Raw genomic sequence first — 10,228 nt, forward strand, 5'->3', positions numbered from 1 at the left:
TAACTAGTTTAATTAACTAGTGGTAAAAATCATAGCGTGACCAGACACATTTGGGTAATTATAAACCAGTTAAATAGGCTGTTTTTAATAAATTTAAAACTTTGAAGAGAGGTATTATATAAATACATCTTCATAAAATTAGTTCCTACATAGTAATCTTCAGAACACGCCCATACTATATTGAATTTAAGTCGCGTCCTTATTATTTTCCTGTAGTATAAACAACGTTCTTAAGTTTTTAGATGACTTTCTCTGAAGACGTAAGTTGTTTCAATTAATACATGGCACTTGAATAGGGTAGGATTTCTATTTTCACATTATTGTTGTTAATTAAGTTCGCTGAAAATATTCATGGTTTTGGCGGTGCTTTTGTAAATAAAGTCATCAATTTTAAATTTTTTTATTGTATTTATAATATTTTTCCTAGAAACAATATAGACATTGAAATAAGTCTCATATTTAACAGCTTCATGAAGAGTTATGGCATCAGTTACTATAAATTTTCTCTAGATTTTTTTTTGGGTTGCTTTTATTTAGCGATCCCATCAATAGCATGTACCAATATTTTAACATGTTAAGCTTGAAAAAAGTTCCAGAATAATTTTAAAGCATGCTGTTCTTCCAACTAGGATAATGCTGACGCAATATAACGATTTTTGAGTTAATTACTCGGCCTGTCAGTCTATTTCTGTTGTATTTTAACAATTGATTTAAAATGGTTACATAATAAGATATGAACAAATACAAGAATAGATTTTTTTTAGAAGGCCTAAATCATCTAAAATTATGACAGATGACGGAAACGCATTTGGGTACTAAAATACAGCAGTAAACACAGTAAATTGCTTCTTGTAGCAATGTGCTGACTGAACTTCATCTTGCATCAAAGTTTAAGAATTTTCAGCAAAATTTACTTGAAGGACGGCTGTGTTTGGATTACTTAAATGTTGGATCTTATGATCACAATGTATTTGATTGTTTCTGTTTAATAAAATAATGCGGATGAAACGAAGGTAAAGATTTTAAAAAGGTGCTGTAAAGAACATCAACACTTCCCTTTTTTTATTCTTTTTAAATATTCTTTTCCATTACCATCTTTAACTTTTTCCCATTGGTACCATGTAATGCACTTCTTCTTGTCAATTTTATTCAAAGCATATAGATTATCAAACTTTGCAGCATCTTTTTATGTTGCACACATATTATTATAAGAAATGACTTTTTCACCATCACATACAATGCTAAGAGAAAATTCAAGTAAATACAATAAAAAATTTGAATTAAACTTGTGCAGCGCTTCAAGGTTATGTACATATATACATATATAAATTTATGTATTTATGTATATATGTATATATATATATATATATATATATATATATATATATATATATATATATATATATATATATATATATATATATATATATATATATATATATATATATATATATCAGATAGTAGTAAAACAATATTGTCAGATAATAGTAAAATAAAAAAGTACGATAAAAAAATGCATGTCCAATTATCAAAAATTAGTGGCAACATATTACCATTAGGAAAACATAAACTTACCAAATATAATTTTAGCAACTAGCTGGAATATTTTCATATAATAATTACAGCTTCAGAATCATTTTTATCTTCAGTGCAGTAAAAAATAGTACCAGCGTTTCCGTGTCTTTTTGAGTTTTTCCTACGCTGCTATTATGCAAGACTGCCATTGCTGTATTAGAATCATACCATTCATTATTACTATTGATGTGGTATATATAAAATATATACAACTTTATAGTATATATTAATTATATATTATGATATAGTATATATTATAACTTACTAATATAATAGAATTATATTATACTATAAATAGTATATCAAATATAATATACTATAAATATATTATATATGTCTATATAGTTTCAGACGAATATTAGTATATTACTAAGATATGATATATTCTAAATACATAAAATAGCAATGTATTATATTATTTTGTTATAAATCTTCTTAAGAATGCAATAACATGATTGGACTAAACAAAAATCATGTATTATTATTATTGTATATAATTTATCTCATTTTTACATTGATACTTTATAAATGTAATATTAGTACTTGTATCACAAAATCATTGTGTAGAAAAATCACATAAATTTTTATAATGTTTAATATCGGCTTATATAAACGAACATAAAAGATCCTTTATAACCCTTTCTCCCCCCCCCCCCTCCAACCTGTTTTTCCCTAAGCAGAAGTCGGAAAAACAAAATTTAGGTACAAAAAGTGAGGGTAATCTGCTAGTTAAAATAAATCTCAAAATTTAGCATTTGCATAGAAAACGTATAAACTTAGAAAAAAGAATAGAACAGAAAAAAAAAAGACCTTATCTGCAACATTTACTAAGCACAAAAAGTACAACAAAGTTTTTGATATAAATAAAATCAATTTTAAATTTCGTTAATATAATAAAAAAATACTCTTTAAAAAAGTTCGACTATTCTACTTTTAAAAAAACTTCTTAGTTCATAAAAAGTTCTTCCAAAATATGCTACGAATCCCCATCATACTGCCTTCAGACGAAATTCTAAAAAACGTGGAACAGATTTTTAGCATAAAAATCGGTTGCGTAACACGCGGGATTTGAAATACCTAATAATGTAGCTATCAATCAATATGTTATCGTGGGAAAAAAAATTTAAATTTTTTGTTTTATTTTTTGGTCAAACATTTGTTTAAATTTATAATGTTATTGCAAAGTTAGGATTAACATATATTTGTTTGACAAGAACATAAAGGTTTTTTTATAAATAAAATAAAACTTATGATAACACTCAGTAATTTTGATAATGTTATGTATACTGTTAATTGAGATAGTAATAAATGGTAATAATGATATGAGCGTTAAATAAAAATAATAAAAAACAATACTAATATAACAATGATACCTAGCAATAAAAAACAAACAATAGCAATACTAGTTAAGCAAAAGGCAATATTAACTTAAGTTTTAGAAGTACTATAGTGGGTATTTGCGTATGTGGCTTTTTATGGCACCGATTTCAAAAACATAAACTGACCTTTTATTTCACAGCGTGCTCGAAGTCGGTGTGGTAAAGATGTATTTATTTGTCTTATTTTTTAAATGTTGCTATATCAGCTTAGACTTTATTAAAAAAGTAGATTGTATTATCTTGAATAAATTATGGGTTTTTTTACGTGTAATAAATTTTTTTAGTTTTTTTATTGCTACTTAAAATTTCGTTCCTGTTCTGGCACTGCATTGACATCGAAGGCACGTTGGTACATATTTTAAATTTTTCAGTCAACTGAATAGATCTATTTTCTATGTGCCTGCCAAATTGCGTTAAAAAGTATACGGTAAGTGGTATGAACACATACCGAATTTTTCTACCCATTGGAGAAACCATTTCCACCTCTTTTCGTGTTACCGTTACTGTTACACTTTATTAAACTGATTCTGCTAATGTGTCTGTTACTTTTTCTATAAATTCTGTTTGTTTTTTTTACAGTTAGCAATGATTTTCATTCGGTTTTAAATATTTGTTTCTGTTCCGGAGTTGCATTAATATTGAAGGCATGTTGGTACATATTTAATATTATTCAGGCAATTGTATAGATCTTTTTTCTATGTGCCATTTTATCAAAAGATATTCATGACCACATACCCTATTGTTCCGCGCAGTGGAGGTAGGTATTTCCACTTCCATTAAATTGTGTTTGGGCAGGGGTGGATTTTGACAGTCAAGGATGCAGTTTTTTTGACTTTTTTTCATTATGATTATATATTTTATTATAACTGTTATACAAACTTTATTTTTAATAGCCTTTTACTACTAAGGATATTTGGGTTTTCTTTTCATAAAACTATTAAATGATGTATACAAAAACTAACAAGTATAATTGAGGTGGTTATATAATTTTTTTTTTGATGGCTAACTCTTTTCACCCACCAAAATTAGTTTATAGGCGAAATTCTGCAAAATAAAATATAAAATGCTAAAATTAAAATTATATAACACTCTTTTATGATGATTCTGCATGAAACTCATAAAAACAAAAACAGCATTTTCTCAGATTTTTCCATACCCATAATTTACCATATACCTTAAACTGTATATGATATATGAAAATTAGACAAATATTTAAAAACCTTTTATAGATTAATGGTGATTTTTTAAATTATGATTAATAGCCGACCCGTTTACATATGAGTATTATGATTGTTCAGTTTTATTTAGTGCATCATGGGACCTCACAAGAAAACAAATCTATTTTATTTTAGAGCTAAAACTTACTTAGCCTGTAATTTTCCAATACCAGCTCATTTAAATAATGGCTGCAGAATTGGATATGTACTGCATATAGCTGCAACTAACAACGATTCATATAAAGTAACTGTAGAACTAATCGGTTAGTAAATTAACATCAAAATATGTATAAGTCAGATTCAGCAACTAGTTAGAACATCAAAAGTGTTTGTAAACCATTTTTCACTGAATTCGAAACCATTTGTTAACATTTGCAAGATGCTGTTTGCATACCAAATAGCAACATCTGCTATGGCACAAAAATCGCAATTACTTGCAACCTCAATTGACTTTCCTACATGTCCTTCATTTTCTTCTCAACAAATCAGTGTTTCATCTGTATGAAATAGTGATCACATATCTTCTTTATCTTGTCCTTCTTTAAAAACCTCTTCTCATGAATTACTATCCGGTTTGAGAGCTGACCAGTTAAGTCCCAGAAAAAAGGTTATGAAAAAGAGATTACCCATTTTAGCACACAAAATGGCAATTAAGAAAAAATAACATAAACTGGATTTTGAAGGCTTAAAAGATAAGGCAAAGGCTAGAGCATACAGATTTAAATAACTAAATCAAGTTATATTTAGTAAGAAAAAGATAATTTCTCAACTTGGAAAAAAATTAAAATAAAAGTTTTTAAATTTACAGTTAAAAAAACTTCAAAATCAAGTTTTTTGTTTGAAACAACAGTTGACATCCACGCAAAGAAAGTTTTCTTATCAAAAGGTAATGTTATGCCAACAACTTTATGAAAAAAATTCTGCAATTCTTGTACTGCAAAATGACATTCTGAGTTTACAGGAAGAGTTAGAGGAAATTCAGCAAGTAACACAAAACAAAAAAAATGAAAAATGCTACTCAGCAGATATTAGTAGACTTATATATGACATGCTTGTGTGCCAAGTTCCTACACAAAGTGTGCCATCTCTGCTCCGTAAAATTGGGGAACATACTGGCTATTAACTTAGTCAAGTTCCACATCGTAAAACTGTAGAACAAACGATGCTTGAGCTTGGTGTACTTACAGACTTTCAGGCTGCTGAGATTGCATTTACAAAAAAATATCTGACACTTGGTTTTGTTGCAACAATCCAGGAGGGTGTACATGTAAATGCTGTGCACTTGACAACAGAATCGGTATGTATAATTGTACCATTTGATCAACGTCCTGGAGATTCAGCTTATGCCTATCAGAGTCATATTGCAAATTCTATTGATAATCTCGCTAAGGTATATAGTAATTTCTATCAGCTCAAATATACGTAATAAGCACTATTATTGTGAACATAACAAATACAATGAGTAAAAGAGTTGCAACAAACCATGCAGCAATCGCGAAGTTAAACCTTGTTTAGCAGAAATCATTAAATGAACTAAACTGTCACCTCACCCCTTAGACACAATGACCAGCTCTTGTAAGTCTTCACTTAAAGCATTAGAGACTTCAAAAATGAAACTTTTTATAAGAGACTTCATTGCAGCAAACATTTTTGTACAGCTTTACAAACTTCGCAACAAGAATGCAAAAGGTACTCTGACTAATCTAAACCATTCTTTCACTTAAAATTATTTAGTTTTTAAAATGAAATTTCCAGTTAAAATGAAATTTTATAATTAGTGCATGTTTTTGTTACACATTCTTGCATTTGCTAAAATGAGCTTTAATATGATATTAATAGGCGACCCAAATGGTTTTGTAACCTTTTTGGACCAATATGAGTTTTCCAGAGCATTGCTACCACGCTGTAGATGCAATAGGTTACATATGCTTTTTCACACATGTGGTATTTTTATCCTTCATTTTGCCATATTGAAGATATTTCTGTTTTCTGGCTTGGTGTTATGCAAGAAATTCTCTGCGAAATAGTTTATTTCAAGACTTTACATCTGAAACAGGTATCTTTTTTCTATTTCATACCTGTTCAGTTCATTTGATAAAGTGCTACACAATATTATAGGCTATAGAAATAATTACAAATATAGTTACAAATACAAATTAAAAATAGTAATGACACTTGCAAGTTTAACGGGGAGTAAACACTATTATAAACAAAGATTATTAATTGTTATTAATTAATTTTTTCAACTTAGGTATCTGTGAGTTGTGTGTTTTAGCTTGAATTAGAAAGCTACTTTCTGGTCCTTGGATGACAAAATTTTATATTGCATTGGGTACGGATATTGACTACATATCTGGCATTCAGATAGTAAAAGATATTCGGAACACTCTTGTTGAGAGCAGCAAGAATCTTGTATTTCTACTTAAACGAAAAACTGATTTATTTGGAAATGATATTAAAAATGTAGTTTTTGATTTAAAAATCAGCTTTTGCCTAGTAACTGATGAATTGATTAAAACATTAGCTGACTGCCTTAATGAAGTTATTCGCATCATTGGCAGGCAATTTCTAATGATCGCCTTTAAGACCAAACTAAGTTGGCTAGGCTTCTCAACATTGGTTCAGACGAACTTTTAGGTATGTTTAGCGCTGCAAAGCAGAAAGATCCAAATGCCACTCTTTGTTTTCTTTTTTCCCAACTTCGTTTTAGCAAAAATAATGCAACTACTTTGTCATTCAAAAAACCAAATGATATTCAAAACAAGTTGATATTATGAGGAATTTCTAATGCCAGAAAAAAACGGTATACAAATATGCAATGTCATAATGACCTGAAGATAAAATTGATAAAACAAATGGCAGATAAAATTCAGAAAAAAGAAAACAAACAACGCGGAAATGTAGATAAAATATTACCAAATTGCAAGCCTGATCAGGTAAAAGAAATGTTTCTTGACCTAGAATATGATGAGGCCTCAGATATTGAAGAAATTCTTATTGGAGCTTCTATTGGAAGAAGTACTTGCCACATGTGGTTCGATAATGCCACTTACACCCAGGATGTATATTACGGCAGAATTGTTGGCATTAACAAGAAGAAAAGTGATGCATATATAGTTTCTTATTGGAAACCAAAGAAGAATGATGATGGTGTTAAGTAAATTGTGACCAAATATCAACTTTCTGCAGACATAATAAGTAGTGATATGGTGATAACATAATAGAAATAGCTAATAAGGTATATGTTGTTTTAAATAATAGTATGTCATATAAACTTGCATTAACGGATATTATTTACAGATAGCAGGTTAATCTTTAATTTTCTATAAAATTTACAGTGCTAAATGTCTATCATATTTTCTACCCTCCCCTTTTTTTAAGATAATGAAAAGATTTATAATTATTTAATTTCTTTTTATGTATGCATATATGTATATACATATATGTATATAGAAATGAAATTTTAGCGTCTGTTAGTTACCGATATCCAACAACGAGGATAAACCTGGCTGCAACGAGCAATGGGAAACCAAAGGTCATGTACTATTTGACATAAGCAAATTGCCTGGCCCATGACAATTGATGTTAATCATAATGATGGCTATAAATTGTTTCTACTCAGAAGACAGACTTTTGCTTGCATGAATTGAGAGATGTTAGTGTTTAGTTACAATAAATCAGTACACTCTAGGCAAATGGCATATTCCTTTACCAAATAGTAACACTAACACAATATAACTTTCTTTTCATTATAACATATAATCAAATCTATTTTATTTCAGGTTTAAAAGTTTTGAAGGATCTACTTCTATCGTTTTTTCTGTTTGGTAATGGGAAATGTTTGGTAATGGGAAACTGTGTATCAGGAGCTAAGTGATTTTGAATTTTTTTTTAAGTTAGGAAATCATTCCCATCATTTCTAATTTGTAATGGGTTTTTCAGTTATTGTGCTAAATATCTAATAAAATTTTATTTATCTTTTATTGCAAGGTTTTAACTATGATGGCAGCTTGCTACTGTAGATGTTTATCTTAAAGACCTCAAGATTATATTTGTTAATTCAGTAATATCAGTTACATGTTAATTTATTATACATTAGTTAATTGTTAGCCTTAATATTTTTTTAAATTTTATATATCTGATATATTTTATCTTATCTTGCATTGCGAGGTTACGCAACATGATGAAAACCACACAATTGCTTTGATGGATGTTGATTTTTTTCATATCAAGAATAAACAGGTTCATATTTTTTAGAGATTAATTATATTTATTAATGCAATAATAACAGTTACACATTTATCTATTATTCGCGACGTAAGGCATCTTTATTTATTATTCGCAACATAAGGCATCATAAGTAGGTATGGCGATCTTAATTTAGGGGTTTACTTTATTTTAGATATCATTGGATGTGGTTTCCTTTGCGTACTAACGAATCAACTATTTTAAGCTATGAATGTCACAGTTTTGTTTGCTTCAAAACTAGGATTTTTTCAAAGCCACAATTCTGTTAAAAACATTACTAAGCAAAAAAGGAAATAATTATTATAGTCGAAATTTTTTGTTAAAGAAGTATGTCTTTTAAAAAATTATTTTTTTTTTTTGCGGTTTGTTGGAATTTTTATTTAGTTAGATAGATATAAGGACTACGGAAGAAAATATAAAGGAGAGCCGTGGTGTAGATGCTCTCACCCCACCCCCATTGTTGAAATGGATATATTCTTGTCGGTTTTTAGCTGAACTATATGGTGTTTTATAATTAATTTTTTGTACTCCGGCCCCCACTTAAATAGCATGCCTTTTCCGATGTTATACGTTTATATTTATATCTATATTATCCATATATAAGGCTATTAATATATTTAAAGATCACCTATATGCATTTTAAGATACGTTATAGAAATCCTCGCCTTAGTGCATATTTAATAAATTAAGTACATATATACCCTTAACCGTGTATATATATTTATATATATATATATATATATATATATATATATATATATATATATATATATATATATATATATATATATATATATATATATATATATATATTTATATATATATATAATTATTGCTAATATTGCAAAAAACGCGATATTTTTTATGCATGTTTTATATAAATTTTACTAATACGCTTTAATCATTAAAAATATTTTGTTATTTATATTCGAAACTTTTTTAATTACGTTTTTTATTCGTTTTGCACATTTCACTATGCAAAATCAAGCGCAACGTAACAATGATTATAAAACAAAGCTGCCTTTTGCCGAACGCGTGTTTTATACGTAAGTCGCATTTTTCTTATGCAATACTTCTTAAAAATTATGTTTCTTAAATGAGCATAACTTCTTTTAAAATGATTTTTTTTTCATAACGTTTTAATCATTTTATTGAAAATTCAAATCTCTTTTGAACCATATATAAAACTTGAATAAATAAATGGTGTGAATTTTTTACACACGTACCTATATAAAAATATTATATAATTTATAATATATATATATAATATAATATTACTATTGATATTTAATAACTATACATATTACGTTATAATAACTATAAACGATATAGATATAAATATCATAGATTAATGTATACGACTAATTTATAATAATGTGAATTTATAATAATGTGACAGTCTTGCATTCTTTAATTTTTCACTTATCTCGTCTTTCTGTTTGGCAATCAAAATATCTCGTTTTTTCTTTCAATAAAAATAACTCTTTTCTTAATGGGCTAAGAAAAAGTCCTTGTTCTATTACCTGATTGTAAAATACTAAACAACTCAATGTTTGTTTAGTCTATTCGCTTACTACCATGCATTTTAGTTTTGAAAAATATTTAGGTTCACATTTAACTTCCATATCATACCTATAAATGTCCTACTGTGCTCTTAATAATTTTTTGCTTTTGAATGTATCAACTAATAAAACACATTCTTCATCTCCTTCTTTTTAGATCAACCAAACCATCGTTCTCAATTTTAAGAACTCATTAACCGATTTAGCAATTTATAAGAAGGCTTTATCTTCACCTGCTTTTTAGTTT

This window comes from Hydra vulgaris, chromosome 15 (genome assembly GCF_038396675.1).
Source record: "Hydra vulgaris chromosome 15, alternate assembly HydraT2T_AEP".
In the NCBI taxonomy this organism is placed as follows: Eukaryota; Metazoa; Cnidaria; class Hydrozoa; order Anthoathecata; family Hydridae; genus Hydra; species Hydra vulgaris.